The sequence below is a fragment of the Eumetopias jubatus genome, unplaced genomic scaffold (genome assembly GCF_037043125.1).
Source record: "Eumetopias jubatus isolate StellerSeaLion01/CBP00866 unplaced genomic scaffold, mEumJub1_p1.0 scaffold_3, whole genome shotgun sequence".
In the NCBI taxonomy this organism is placed as follows: Eukaryota; Metazoa; Chordata; class Mammalia; order Carnivora; family Otariidae; genus Eumetopias; species Eumetopias jubatus.
In genome coordinates, this window is record NW_028274809.1 from 71,674,483 (window position 1) to 71,690,648 (window position 16,166).

Below are 16,166 nucleotides of genomic sequence, written 5' to 3' on the forward strand. Positions count from 1 at the left end.
GAAGCTCTCCTAGCAAGATGGCTTATTTTCTGGGTAACTTTTCATTAGTTATGACCCCAGCTTGTGCTGAGGAAGTGTTAAAAGAAATTTTCATATGAAATTTGTTATTTAATTTCTGTAAAGATGCTGTTGAAAAAATTATTGCATTGTCCAGTGTTACATTATTGAAAAGTATAAAAGAAATTTCTCCCAATTCTGAGTACTAGGAAAAGCTTTGGTGCTTGCTTGTAATACATCTTACAGAGAATTAAAATTTTGTGATTTCTTTTTTTTTTTTAAGATTTTTATTTATTTGAGATAGAGCAAGAGTGAGCAAGAGAAAGAGCACAAGCAGGGTCGGGGAGTGGTGGGTTGGGGCAGAGGCAGAGGGAGAAGGAGGCTCTCCACGGAGCAGGGAGCCCGACAAGGGGCTCAATCCCAGAACCCTGGGATCATGACCTGAGCCGAAGGCGGACGCTTAACCGACTGAGCCATCCAGGCGCTCCTAAAATTTTGTAATTTGGTCTTGTTTCCCACTTCACTCTTATTGCTAGGAAGCTCAGAGCTGAACCATTTACATCTAAGACACTGCCTTATGATAGATGTTTCTGTGTTTCAAGTTTACCTAGTGTTTCATCTTTCTTCCTTCCCTTAGTTTCTCTTTATTCATATTAATTTATATTTTGAAAGCATCTGTTCTGCTATTCATATTTCTCTAAGTCACATTAAATTATTTTGGAATAAAATGGGCTATAAATAACCATGTGAAGCTTATTTATTGCCAGCCGGAGACAAGCAATAAAAGCAGGAACCTTTCCTCCTTGTGTCCCCTCCCCTGCCCCCTCTCTCCTTTTTGTATGAATTTCTTAAGTCATGGATGACTAATCTCCTCTGTGGTTTCTTAGACTTGCCAGCGGCAGGGGAATCCCTTCTGAAGCTTTTTGCCAGTACAGAGCTACCAGGTATAGGTCATAGTGCCGGGTGTGCCCAGTACAAGAGTTCCTGACGAGAGAAGAAGTAGGGCTGAAACACATCCTAGGGGAAGAAAAGGTGTCTTTTTCTCATATGCGACCTCAGAGGGGGTCTTTTTCTAACTCACAGGGTACCATATATATTACCCTGGTTTTTGTCCCTGCCCTTTCAGCTGAATTATAAATTAATACCAAGACTTGCTGATTGTTGATAAAAGCCACCTTGAATGAAACAAAATTTCAGATTTATTTTCTTTACCTTTATATTTTTATTCCATTATTCTCTAAATTTGACATATTATAGGAAACTAAGATAGTCATGGATCTTTGAAATAACTGAAATAATAATTTTCTCATTTAAAATTTAGGGTTTTTTTAGTATATGAATCACAGTCAAAGCTACATATTTAGTACGAATTATATTTAAAAAAATTTTTTTTGAAGATTTTATTTATTTGACAGAGAACACAAGCAGAGGGAGCGGCAGGCAGAGGGAGAAGCAGGCTCCCCGCTGAGCAGGGAGCCCGATGCAGTGTGGGGCTCCATCCCAGGACCCTGGGATCATGACCTGAGCAGAAGGCAGCCGCTTAACGACTGAGCCACCCAGGTGCCCCTATTTTAAATTTTCTATAAAGGAAATAAGGGCTTTGTTTTGCATTCCAAGTAACTATAGAATATTTGAATTATTTCATTTGACCAAGAAATTCAGCTGGAACTGAACTGGAACTGGAACTCCGTAGTCATAGTTTTCTAAAAATTTGCTATTTCATGTCATTGTAGTAAAGATGGTGACTAGAGACTTTTGTTAATGTTTAATATTGAATACATACTCCTTTTAAATGACACATAGTGTTTGTAATGAGACCTATTCTGAGATTCTGTTCTCTTGGCACAGTTTTCTCTACTTGGGTGTTCTTTTTGTTATTATTAATTTAATTGTCACTTTGTTTTGTTTTCCATTTCAGTACATTAGAATTTTATTTCACAAATAGAGTAAATATGATTTAAGTAATGAAATTTAATGCCTTGATATGATTATATTGTAGGTCATTAAAAGCTCTTTGATTTAAAATTAAAGCATGTTATGTTCCTAATAAGACATAGATACATGGCCTTAGTACATATAGAATTAAGATAAATTCAGTTTTGTAGATTAAGAAAAAATATCCTAAATATTTTTAAAGTAGTGAATTAGTTTATCATTTTGACTGTGTGTGTTTGTTTTATACCTTTAGTTAATTTAAACAAACTCTCATTCAACTATACTACAAATTTTAGAGAGGGAAAAAACAGCAATTTGGGGGAAAAAACTAAGGATAAGAAAATTTAGTCTTCAAATTAACAATATTTTTTAAAAGATGCTCACAAGTAAATATGTTCAGTTTTATTTTCTTTTTGAAATATAAATTTTAAAGGATGCTGGGAATAGCTTCAAGTTTTGTAAACTTTTCGATTCATATAACTGAGATTGTTTTTTTCGAAGACTGCCACATAAATTATAAAGCAAATTTTTGCAGGAGCTTGCTCTGATAAAAATAGGCTTATACTTTGACTAAAATTTAATTTTGGCCTTTATAACTCAGAAACTTCTTTTATCTACTTTCCTGAAGCAGTTGAAATTTAAACACTTTTCCTTATATTTAGCAGGTTTTAGAACAGTTATTCTTAGTTGTTTTTTTAATATCTTAATATCATTGCCTCGTTTTTTACAATTTACTTGCCAGAAGTAATTTTTAAAACCTACTTAAACAGATTCGTTTTTCAAGCATTCCTTACTATAAACTGTGTGCCTATGCATGTCAGGAATAAACCCTCCTTAAAAAGGGGAAGAAAGAACTCTTTATTGTCTGTTTTGACGTTAATAAAATGAAGAAAAGAACGATTACTTGAGACATCAACCTTACCTGGCTTAGTTTTGTCACGTGAGCATTCACGTTTACTGGTGATCTAAGTGCTCCACCTGCCTTTCAGTTTGTTTACCAGGAAATCAAGATGTGTAAACTGCAGGAAGTACTATTTGACCCTCTCCGACAGTATCTCATTACAATAATTGCTAATCTCTGAATAAGACAGCCATGTTTTGTGAGTAACTGAGAGAGAGAGGTTGTGTTAGGTAGATTTTAGGTGTTTCAACAAATAGAGCATTGTAAATGCTTACTTGGATTATGTTTTCATGATAGCTTTTGATAAAAGACATGTGGTGACCTTTGGGGTCAGCCAAGCTAGGACACAATAGTAGGTATTCTTTCATTCCTTTTAACTGAAAAATATCACGGCTTGTTGTTTTGGAGTGCTGTCACTGCTCTGAATCGAAAGGATAATGGCTACTTCCTGATTAAACCCACTCTCCACAGTAAGCTGTTAATGTTATACTGTATGTCTTTTTCTCTTGTAAATGCAATAGTATTTGGTGTTTTCTTTACTTTTTATCATTGTCTTTTCATAGATAATTCTGTTCTAAATATATCCTGAAGTTTAAGTTTACAATTAGAGTAGAAACTACTGTTTTAAGTTTGGAGAATTTCTTTTAATGCAAAGTATTTCTGTTTGGTAGCAACCATCGCATATACTCATTGTAGATTTTGGTTAAAGAAATTGGCTTTTAAAAAAGACACTGAAATGATAAATTATATTAAACTGTCACTTTCTTGGCACTCTAAGGAAAATTTAAAAAAATAACTTATGCGGTAAATCAGATTAATTTTTTCAGGGAATATTTGGATAAAGTAATTTTGGTTTTGTTTAATAAATTTCACAAATCTATTTACGTTTGTCATAATTATTGTTGATAATTGTTTTAATTATCAAATTATTGTTCTTAAATCTGTTAAGAGATCCTTGTGATGTAAAAACAGTATTAAGTACTCGGAATATAAGAAGGAAATAATGAGCTTCTTAGTTTTAATCCTAAAGCTGGCAGTCACTCCATCTGTGGTCTTGGGACAATCATTTAAACTGCTTTACCTCAGTTTTCTTGTCTACTGTCCATATGAGTGTTAAGTAAAATCTGTATGTTTATTTCTTTATGTTAGTATAAACTATAAAGAAAATAGTTTTCACAAGTATTTTATAAAATGGAGAACTGATTCTGGAGATAAAGTAGGAAAACATTTAGGAGTCACAGTAGACAGGGAAATAATAGAAAAATTATTTCAATTGTAAAACAATAGAAAAATTATTTTCATTATAAAATAAGAGAAAACAGGGTTTAAAATAAACACTATGTAATTGGCTTTTTAATTTGGACAGAATTGTTAGTTTTGCTCAGTTCTTAATATAACATTAGCAAAAGATACTTATTGTTGGATATATGACTGAAATGAAAAGTGAAAAGCTTGGAGGTGATTTAGTAAAGAGTCACAAATGTACTTAAATCTTTTTCTCAAAAGTCTTATTTCTGGAAATAAGATGATTCAGAGCAGAGGGAAGAATGTGTGTATATATATTAAAGGCCTGTAAGTGTAGTTCATCTAAATAGTAAGATGTTTGATTTTTAAACTCTAGTATTAGGTATCCTGGCCATGTAAAAGAAGACATTATGAAATTATTAAACATTGAAGGAAGTTACCAAAGATAGTTTTAGAACCTAACATCCAGAAATATTTAAAAATATTCTGGGAATAATAGAAGTATAATTTTGCTTTTATTGAGAGAGTTAATGTACCTTCTTTTGCAAAATGCTTATCAAAATTATTTTAGGTAACAATTTTTAATATAAACCATTGGTGCTTTTTAGGAGATTCTAAAGACTATGTTTAGTGAATAGTTTAATCAAGTTATTGAAGTAGGACTATTTAATTTGTAATAACAAAAAAATAATTTGTAGTAACAAATAATAGATGTCAATTATTGACTGCTTAATATATAACAATCACTGGGCCTAATTCTCTTGTCTGAGATGCAAACTTTTACCTTTACCCTTTTACAGTTCTTTGGGGCTGGGCCTGAGAATTAAATTAAAAAATGTAGATCAACAGGAGAAAAGCATACTAATTTATTTAAAGAAGTTTTGTGTGACATAGGAGTCTGCATAAGAAATGAACACCCAAAGAAATGGCAAAACCTACTTGTTTTATATTAAGTTGAACAAAGAGAGGCAGTTGTGGAATATGTGACTATGTGCAGAGGCTAAAGGGAGAGAATTATTTTTAACAAAGTCTGTGTAGAATTATCTCAGTCTCAACTTTTTGTCCTTGACGATAAGAATGTTGCTTTCCTTCTGATATAGGAGGACATCTTTCATAGAGGAATTACATTTTTTGCTTTTAAGCAAAAGAAGGAAGGTCAGAATGTTTTCCTTATATTAGCTGTTTTTCAAGTGCCTTTAACTCAAAATAGTCAATATGCTAGAGTGACACATTCTGAATCACTATTACCTGCATTTTATATTTGTGATAATCACATGAGATTCAGATACCATCATTACTCCTCTGTTTTTACTGATAAGGAAATGATTGTAGGGAACTTAAATAATTTCAGCAGTGTTCTTATAAGTGCCAGACCCAGACCAAACACACTAACAGAATCCAAAATCCAGAACTCAGTCTTCAATGTCATGCCTTTAAGCTTTGTGTTTATATTTTAGGGATAATAAAGATGCTTACACCTTGATGTAGATAGTTTTATTTTTTTCATCAATTTATTAAATAATGCCGAGTACTTACTAGGTGTCAGGCACTGTAAGGAAGTACCAGCGCTACTAATGGAAAGTAAAATAAAATTCCTTGTTTCAAGAAATTTACAGTTTAGTTGAAAAGACAGAAAATTAACAGGCTGTTTAGTACAGTTGATAACTGATATAATAGTGGTCAGTGCAGGATGCTAAAGGCAACACAGGAAGTATCTAATGTATTCTTTTATTCACATTTTTATTTGCATTTTTGGTGCTATTTTGGGTACATGGGATATATCAGTAAATAAAACTTTTCAAAGCTCTCTACTCTTATGGAATGTATAGTGGGGATGCAGATAAACAATAAGCATGATAAAGTATATAACACATTTGAAGTTGGCAAGTTTTATGGAAGATAGAAAAAGTAGAGCAGAATAAGAAGGCTATGGTGGTGATGGGTTGCAGAGGTTGAGGAAGGATTTATAGGAAAGGTGATATTTGAGCAAAGACCAAGGAATTGGTCAGCTATGTGGAATTCTTTGGGAAGAGACTTCCAGGCAGAGGACTTGAGGCAGGGGCTCAGAGTGTTCAGAGTAGTGGACCGTGTGATTAGAGCAGAGTGAGGGAGAAGGGAGGGTAGAGAAGGTATTGACAGAGGTAATTGATGGAAGAGTCAGATCATGTAGGGCTTCACAGAACTCTGTAGTGAGTTCAGGGAGCCATTGCAGGGCTATCAGTAAATCTGGCTTGTACTTCATTTTTTCTTTTAATTTTTTTTAAAGATTTTATTTATTTGAGAGAGAGAAAGAGCAGGGGGAGGGGCAGAGAGAGGGAAACAGTCAGACTTCCCGCTGAGCAGGGAGCCAATGGGGGGCTCAACCCCAGGGCCCCGAGATCATGATCTGAGCTAAAGGCAGACGCTTAACCAACTGAGCCACCCAGGTACCCCTGGCTTGTACTTTTAAAGGATCACTGCAGTTTTGCTGTGTTGAGAATAGACTATATAGGGAGACATTGACCACTAGTTAGAAGGCTCATAGAGTAATCTAAGTGACTGAAGTTTGATAGCAGTCAAATTCTGAGGTTTTTAAGGTACAACCAAAAAAGTCTTTTGGTGGATTGGATGTGGGATATGAGAGAGAGAGAAGACAAAATGACTCTAAGGTTTTGGCTGAGAAACTGGGGAGGATGGTTTTGCCATTGGCTGTAAGATAGGGAAGGTATTTAGATGGAGCAACTTCGGGATAGAAATGGGCAATCAGGACTTTGGTTTTTGGATGTGGTAGATTTTTAAGTGTCTAGTAGATATGCAAGTGGAGATTGTGAGAAGGCTTTCCAGAGGAGATACCATCTAAATTGAGGCTGAAAAATGAATTTGACTTACCTGGTCAAAGAGGTGCCTTATGATGAGATTCAAGAGCATTCTTTATACACTTAAATGAATCTTAGCATTTTCTGCTTTACATATTTACAAACTACAGAGTAACATCTAAACATCTGAAAAGTTATAGTATTTTTAAAATTAATAAAATTGCTTATTTCAAAGAACAATTTATTCTAGATAGTTTAATTTCCAGAATATTTCAGTGTCTATTATATTAATGAGTTTGAGTTGTACTGGGTGCATTTACAAATGTTGATTCTCACCATAGTGCCATAACATAAACATGATTCCCATTTTACACTTGGAAAAATTGGTTCTGATGGAGATTAAAATTGCCTGAGGTCATTGATATATTAAGTGATGGGTCTGTATTCAAATCTAAATCTTTAGATTCTGTTGCCTATGCTCATTATTTTAAAAGTATATGATATATTAAACTTTGTAAAACTTTAAACTTCTGTTTAAGGTCTCAGGGAGTTGTCTTTTTTTGTTATCCTTATTGTAACATAGTGATACCCTCGGGACATAAGGCTTATAGATTCTCCATCATAGAGTTAAGCTGTTTGTTGGGGTTTTTTTGAATGTCTGCACAACTTTCAGTACAGTTACCTATTACAGACTGTCCCTCCACTCTTAGCCCTATCCCCATGCCTAGTGCTTAATACGTGTTTAGAAAATTACAGCTGCCATCATCATCATCTTTATCCCTGTGACCTTGGGAATCACAATCCAAGCTTGTTTGAGTCATGTGGAAATTATAAAACCTCAGAGATTAAGGGCATGAGGATTTTTTAATAAAGATTGAGTTTAACTCATGTATTTATCTGATGGAAACCCATTTTTGTTTCTTTCCCTTTATTGGCTATTTTCTAGGGAAGTGAATTTGATAAATAAATTTGATACATTTCTAGTCAGCTGTGTTTCTAACTAGAAAAGCAATCTTCTCTGAGATGTCAGTGGATATTTTCACTGTAAAAGTGAATATAAGTCGTTCTACTTCAGTAGGGAATAGAAACATAGTTGTTCATTGAAACAGATTTACTTTTGAGGTAATGATGCTGCACTTTAAAACTTACACATTTGCCTTTAGATCAAAATATAATTTATATAATGTATGATACGTTTTTAAAAACATACTTAAGAGAAGGTCATTCAGACATCCTGCAGGAAAGAAATATTTTAACAAAAGCATTTTGCACATTTTAATTTTTTTTAAAATTTTATTTATTTATTTGACAGAGAGAGAGAGACAGATCACAAGTAGGCAGACAGGCAGGCAGGCAGAGGGAGAGGGAGAAGCAGGCTCCCTGCTGAGCACGGAGCCTGATGCGGGGCTCGATCCCAGAACGCTGGGATCATGACCTGAGCCAAAGGCAGAGGCTTAAGCAACTGAGCCACCCAGGTGCCCTGCATTTTGCACATTTTTAAAAGTACCAATTAAAAAAACAAAACAAAACTCCACTGTGGATTAAAATAGCCTATAAGCCTAACAGGTTTTTAAGCATATACTAAGGACATAAGTAGGAAATTTACCTAGTCTTTATATTTCTGTTCTATAACTATATGGCTTTATTCCAAGTACACTATTTTATACATTTCTCAATTTTTTAGGCTATTTTTTCAAAGGAACGAAAAAAATACATATTTATTTTTCTATTTCTTTTTTCTAAAGTTTTCCTTTTCTTTTATTTTATGCCCCAAATACTTATGTATAATTTAAGACCACTATAATTATTAAATGGGATTTTTCATTAAATAAAATTTTGGATGGCTGTTGTAATTTTATTATTTATATAATCTCGTATTTTAGTTAATTCTTTTTTTTTTAAAGATTTTATTTATTAGAGAGAGAGAATGAGAGATAGAGAGCACGAGAGAGGGAAGAGGGTCAGAGGGAGAAGCAGACTCCCTGCTGAGCAGGGAGCCCGATGCGGGACTCGATCCTGGGACTGCAGGATCATGACCTGAGCCAAAGGCAGTCGCTTAACCAACTGAGCCACCCAGATGCCCTATTTTAGTTAATTCTGTTTAGGATTAGAAGTAAGTATATCTGAAACGTATCTACTTAGGAATAAAAAATACTAGTATATATGCCAAATGTTTGTATATTCTTCGCCTGTTTTATTTTTTGCTTGGACAGTGTCTTTAATTCATTTGGGGAAAAAGAAAAATGGTCAGTCAGAAATTGTTCTGGTAAAAGTATCCTACTGCCTATTTTTAATAATTATACTTAACTAAATCTATTACATCCTTGATTAATTGTGGCATGCCCAGGGAATGAGTATTCTGATTATTTTTTGAGACTGCTTTCTCTTAACATTTGTTACTGAAGTTTTTACTCTATGTATTTGTGCAAGTGTAATATTGAATTATTTTTTGAAGATTTGAAAATGGCAGAGAGCTACTGGGTCCTCTTTAGACAATTTGAGCTACTACTAATCTTGTTTGGTAAACAAAATACAAACAAATATTAAATATGGATCTTGATTTGATAATATGAGCAACTAATCTTGCTTTATCAACAAAGCATAATCAAATATTAAATGTGTAACAGTAATTAAAAAACACTAGTGATGACAAAAAGAGGATAAGGTTAATAGCATGCTGAGTAATATAAACAAGTAAAATATTATGATTTGAGAGTACGAGAAGGGTCACTAGGATGACCAGGGAAGGCTGGAAAAAAAGAAAAGAGATCTGAACTTCAAGCTTTGAAGAAAGACTTAAAATATTAACTTTCATAATGTGTTTATTGACATATTTCACACCCTACAATTTATAATTCACCCATTTAAAGTATATAATCCAATGTGTTCCACATTATTAAGTTTTTTAAGTTGTGGAAACGTATGTAACATAAAAGTTGCCATTTTAACTACTTTTTTTTTATTTTTTATGTTTAAAGATTTATTTGAGAAAGAGAGCAGAAGCAGGGGGAGGGGGAGAGGAAGAAGCAGGCTCCCCACTGAGCAGGGAGCCCAATGGGATCATGATCTGAGCTGAAGGCAGATGCTTAACTGACTGAGCCACGAAGGCACCCCTTAACTATTTTTTTAAAAAGATTATTTGAGAGAGAGAGCACGTGCCAGGGCATGAGCAGGGGGAGGGGCAAGAGGAGGAAGAGAATCTCAAGCAGACTCCCTGCTGAGCTCAGAGCTCTACGCAGGACTTAATCTTACAACCCTGAGATCATGACCTGAGCGGAAATCAAGAGTGGTTGCTTAACTGACTGAGCCACCCAGGCACCCCTTTATTTTAACCATTCATTGGCATTAATTACATTTACAATGTTGTGCAACAGTCACCACTCTCTATTTCTATAACTTTTCATCACCCCAAACAGAAACACTCTAATGATAAGCACTAATTCTCCATTCCCTCCCTTTCCCCAGCCCCTGGTAAACTTGAATCTACTTTCTGTCCCCATCAGTTTGTCTATTCTAGATATTTTCTGTAAGTGAAATCATATAATAATTGTCCTTTTGTGTCAGGTTTATTTCACTTAGTATAATGTTTTCAAGTTTCGTCTATGTTATAGCACGTATTGGAACTTCATTGCTCTTTAGGGCTCAGTAATATGCCATTATCTATCTATCACAAATATGACAAATATATGTAGGTATGTATATATCACATTCATCCATTCATCTCTTGATGGATTTTTAAATGTACAGCTATCTGTTCAAGACAGTGCTTTCAATTCTTTTCAGTGTATGTAGGTGCCTTGGAGTGAAATTGCTAGGTCAAGTGGTAATTTTATGTGTAGCTTTTTGAGGAACTGCCAATCTGTTTTCCACACTGACCACATCAAGCATTAACTTTTACTCTGTTATATTATAGAGTATGTAAAAGGTTACACTGAATGAATACTGGCTTCAGCACATAACGTACTTTTTTTTTTTTTTTTAAGATTTATTTGTGAGAGAGAGAGTGAGAGAACACAAGCAGGGGGAGCTGCAGAGGGAGAGGGAGAAGCAGACTTCCGGCTGAGCAGGGAGCTCAATGTGGGGCTCGATCCCAGGACCCTGAGATCATGACCTGAGCTGAAGGCAAATGCTTAATGGACTGAGCCACCCAGTTGCCCCACATATACTTTTCTTAAAAGGAAAAGAGAAAAAGGAAACATGTATGTGTAAAAAGCCCCTCTTAAAGTTAATTTTAATAAAATAGGCCTTCTGGTTGCATGTAATTCCAATTTTGCTGTAATGTTTTATAGAATATGGTCATTAAATTTCTGTTTCTCCATTCCGAAGAATCTATTGTGAAAGGATAAGTATGGCCATTTCCACAAGTAATTAGTGTAACTTTAGTGTAATTCTGCCCAATGTTCAGATTTTTTTTTAGTGTCCTTTTTCACATTGTAAAGTAAAATCATTCTTCTATCTAACTGGAAAATAAACACAATGCACCTTTAAGCCAAAAGACAGCCTTATTTCACTGGCTGGATAAGGTCATATAACCCAGGAAATGGGAAGCAATATTAGAATAGGGAAACTTTTTGACCTAATTACAAACATCCCTAGGAAGGATATATAATATAACAAGCACATAAACAATAATTAATTACACTTGTGGATTCAAATATGGAAATAGTAATAACAGTTATAATTGGTCACCTTAATAAGAATACTGTTTAGTACATCAGAGAAGTAATTTCTGGAAATAGAAGGAAGACTAATCAGAAGCTTCCTTTAAATTTCTCATCAAAGGTGCTTGCACCTGGATGGCGCAGTTGGTTAAGTGTCCAACGCTTGACTTTGGCTCAGGTCATGATCTCAGGGTCATGAAATCAAGCCCCAGGGTGGGCTCTAGGCGCAGCAGGGAGTCTGCGTGAGATTCTCTCCCGCCCCACCCCGCTTACAGAGTCTTTCCACACATAAGTAGGAACTGAGAATGAGATTATGGGGTCTCTAAGTCATCAACAAAGGTTAAACTTGGAGAAAGCTTTTGAGGAAAAAAGTTTCCACTTGGTTAAAACCAAAAAGATAATACTTGAACATAGAGTTGTGGTTGATTTAAATACTTTGAATAAGCTACTGAAAATTAAATAATTAGATAAAATATTTTAAATGTGACATTGCTAAGCTGATAAGAAAGTAAAGAATTTAAAAGGATCAAAAACTAAGTGAAGCAGAAAATTTAAAGAGGAGGATTAGAAGGCAATATTGTTAAAATGTCCATAGTATTCAAAGTGGTCTTTAGATTCAGTGTAATTGCTATCAAAATCTCAATGGCATTTTTTACAGAAATTGAAAAAAACAATTCTAAAATTCATATGAATGAATTAAATTCATTAAGATCACAGAGAGCCAAATCAATCTGTAGAAAGAAGAACAAAGCTGGAGGCATCACACTTCCTGATTTCAAAATATCAGGTGAATGGATAAAGCTACAGTAATCAAAACAGTACAGTACTGGAATAAAGACAAACATATAGACCAGTGAAACAGAATAGAGAGCCCAGAAATAAATCCATGCATATATAGTCAACTGATCTTTGAAGAGGTTGCTAAGAGAACACAATAAGGCAAAGCTAGTCTGTTCAGTAAGTGGTAATGGGAAAACTGCATATCCGTATGCAAAAGAATGAAATTGGACCCTATATTCTATATAGGGACCTGATATTACACTATACACAAAAATCAACCAAAATGGATTAAAGACTTAAATGTAAGACCTCAGGTTGTAAAACTCCCAGAATAAAACTTAGGAAAAACTTCATAACATTGATCTTGGCAATGGTTATTACAGATATGTCACCAAAAGCATAGGCAACAAAAACAAAAAGGAGTAGGAGTACATATAGCTAAGAATCTTCTGGACAGCAAAGGAAACAGCAGAGTGAAAAGGCAATATATGGAATGGGAGAAAATACTTGTAAACCACATATGTGATGACAAGTTAATCTTTAAAATATATAGCTGACCCTTGAACAACATAGGTTTGAAGTGTATGGGTCCATTTACACATGGATTTTTTTTCATTAAATGCAGTGCAGCATTGTAAATGTATGTCTTCTTCCTAATATTTTCTTTTCTCTTGCTTTAAGACTACAGTATATTATACATATACAAAATGTTTATCAACTATATTATTGATAAAGCTTTTGGTCAACAGTATGCTATTAGTAGTTAAGTTTTTGGGGAGTAAAAAGTTATACACAGATTTTTGGCTGCAGGGGGGTCAGTGCCCCTAACTCCCATGTTTTTCAAAAGTCAACTGTATAAGGAACTCTTACAATTCAATAGTAAAAAACTAGTAACTAATAACCTGATTTAAAAATGGACGAAGGACTTGAACAGACATTACTCCAAACAAGACATGCAAACAGCCAACACTTTATGAAAAGATGCCCAGCACCACTAATCAGAGAAATGCAAATCAAATCCACAAAAAGATATCACTCCACACCTTTCAGGATGGCTATTATGAAAAAAATAAAAGACAAGTGTTCTCTAAGATGTGAGGAATTTGGAACACTTGCACACTGTAGGAATGTAAAATGATGCAGCCACTATGGAAAATAGTATAGAGGTTCCTCAAGAAATTAAAAATAGAATTACCATATGCTCTAGCAATCCCACTTCTGGGTATTTATCCAAAAGAATTCAAATCAGGGTCTTGAAGACATATTACTGCTCCTATGGTTCATTCGACACTATTCACAATAACCAAGATGTGGAAATATCCTAAATGTTCATCAACAGATGAATGGATAAAGAAAATAATTATATGAATATAATGGAATATGGTTCAGCCTTAAAAAGAAGAAAATTCTGATGTATAAGACAACATAGATGAAACTTGAGAACATTATGCTAAATGAAGTAAGTCACAGACAAATGCTGCATGATCCCATTTAAATAAGGTATCTAAAATAGTCAAATTTATAGAACCAAAGAGTGGAATGGTTGTTTCCAGGAAGTGGCAGGAAGAAGAAATGGGGAGCTACTAATCAATGGGCATAAAGTTTCAGTTAAGCGAGGTCAATAAGCTATAGAGATCGGCTCTACAGCATCATACTGATAGTCAACAGTAATGTAGTATACACTTAAAAAATTTGTGAAGAATGCAGATTTCAGGAGTGCCTGGTTGGCCTGTCTGTAGAGCAGGTGACTCTTGATCTCAGGGTCATGAGTTCAAGGCCCATGTTGGGCGTGGAGCCTCCTTAATTTAAAAAAAAAAAAAAAAGGTGGATTTCATATTAAGTATTCTTATGACAATAAAATAAAAATTAAAAAAATTTAAAGAGGGTAAAAAAATCAACTTTCATTTCAAGGTATCTGCTGAAACTAGTGATTGGAATGTATTTTTAGGCCATGTAATCATCCATAGTAGAAATCAAGGGTATCTTGCTATTATTTCTATTTCAAAATATCTCTGCTTTCCTTTGAGGGAAGTATGGTCCCTTTTGAACCTCACTTTTTCAAAGTTTTAAGTTTTGGGTTTTTTTTTTTAAGATTTTCTTTGAGGGCACCTGGGTGGCTCAGTTGGTTAAGCAACTGCCTTCGGCTCAGGTCATGATCCTGGAGTCCCGGGATCGAGTCCCGCATCGGGCTCCCTGCTCAGCAGGGAGTCTGCTTCTCCCTCTGACCCTCCCCCCTCTCATGTGCTTTCTCTCCGTCTTTCATTCTCGCTCTCTCAAATAAATAAATAAACAAACAAACAAATAAATAAATAAAATTTAAAAAAAAAGATTTTCTTTGAGATAGAGAATAAGAGAGGGGGAGAAGGAGGGTGCATGAGCAGGGGGGAGGGGCAGAGGGAGAGAGAGAGAAGCAGACTCCCCACTGAGCAGGGAGCCCTGATACGGGGCTGGATCTCAAGACCCTGGGATTATGACCTCAGCCAAAGGCAGATGCTTAACTGACTGAGCCACCCAGGTGCCCCTTAAGTTTCTTTTTAAAAGTATTTGTACCTTTAGGGACACCTGGGTGGCTCAGTCGGTTAAGGGTCTGCCTTCAGCTCAGGTCAGTGGCTCAGTCGGTAAAGCGTCTGCCTTCGGCTCAGGTCATGATCTCAGGGTCCTGGGATCGAGTTCTGCCTCAGGCTCCTTGCTCAGCGAAGAGCCTGCTTCTCCCTCTGCCTGATGCTCCCCCTGCTTGTGCTCTCTTGCTCTCTCTCTGACAAATAAATAAATAAAATCTTAATAAAAAACTTAAAAAATAAAAGTATTTGTATCTTTAGTATAACTGTTATCTTTGTCCCTTCTCATTTTTCTTTTTTCAATTATTTTATTATTCAGTTTAGATTACTTGTCACATGGTAGGAAGCATAAGTGAATCCTAGATCTAATTTGATTCCCGGTATCTTAGTGTACTGATATACTGGATGGAGTGGTGTTTAAGATGTGTTTGTGCCAACACTGGCCTTTTCCAATATACCACCAGATGTGGACAAGTGTCTTTGTTTGCCTGTTGTTCTTCCCAGGTCTTCCTTTTTATCTTCTAAGATTGTCCAGAATTTCTTTTACGTCTTTACTCTATTGTAGTGAATTTCATTACTAAGTCAGCATTGATCTGTTGCCTAATAAATTTTCTCTAGATTTCATAGCAGATTTTTCCAGGTTTTGGATTTCTTCAATATCTCAGGCTACCTTTTGGAAGCAAACCTCTGTGTTTGCTTGTTGTTGTTGTTTTGTTTGTTTGTTTGTTTTGTCCTTGGCAGTATTGAGATCTCCTTTGTGGCCATCCAGATTTTCTTTAATGACCATCTACCATCTTTCAGAAGGTCCTCTTTTCTTATTATTCCAAACTCTATTTGAGGGTCTCATGAATCTTTAATTTTTATTACCATAGTTTAGTTACCTTATTATGGACACCACTACTTCTCTGTTGGTTCATCCTGCAAGGTATTATACCTGATATCGAGCAGGTGGCTTGTGTGTGAGTGATGGATTATTTGTCATTCCTACTAATAGTGCCAATTGTTGGACTCTTAGCTCTTTGGATATTTTATCTTAATTGTTAGATTCTTTCACTTAACCTCATTATTTTTTCCTTTCCTTTTCTTTTTTTTTTTTTTCCTTTTCTTTTTCTTATCCCCCTTATACCCTAGGACACAACTTACTGAGGGTGGGATGGACCCAGTACTCTCAATTATTTATTTTTGACCCCAAAAAGGAAAATATTCAGGATGTCAAAAATTGGGAAAAGGAGAGCAAGACATTGGTGGTAATGATGTTTTCCTTGCTGGCCCTGTATTATAATAGATCTATAGT

The 16,166-nt window shown here is 34.9% G+C and overlaps 1 protein-coding gene across 21 annotated transcripts in view; it reads left to right on the forward strand.

Annotated features, from left to right (window-relative positions):
- BAZ2B (bromodomain adjacent to zinc finger domain 2B) overlaps window positions 1-16,166 on the forward strand; it is a 381,759-nt gene that overhangs the window by 189,627 nt on the left and 175,966 nt on the right. Inside the window, exon 1 of one of the 21 annotated variants that reach the window (XM_028113097.2) lies at window positions 2,849-3,303. The exons of the other annotated variants lie outside the window; for them this stretch is intronic. The gene's annotated coding sequence lies outside the window, so the exon portion shown is untranslated. Of the gene's footprint in view, window positions 1-2,848; window positions 3,304-16,166 lie in introns of those variants that run through there. 21 annotated transcript variants of the gene reach the window in all.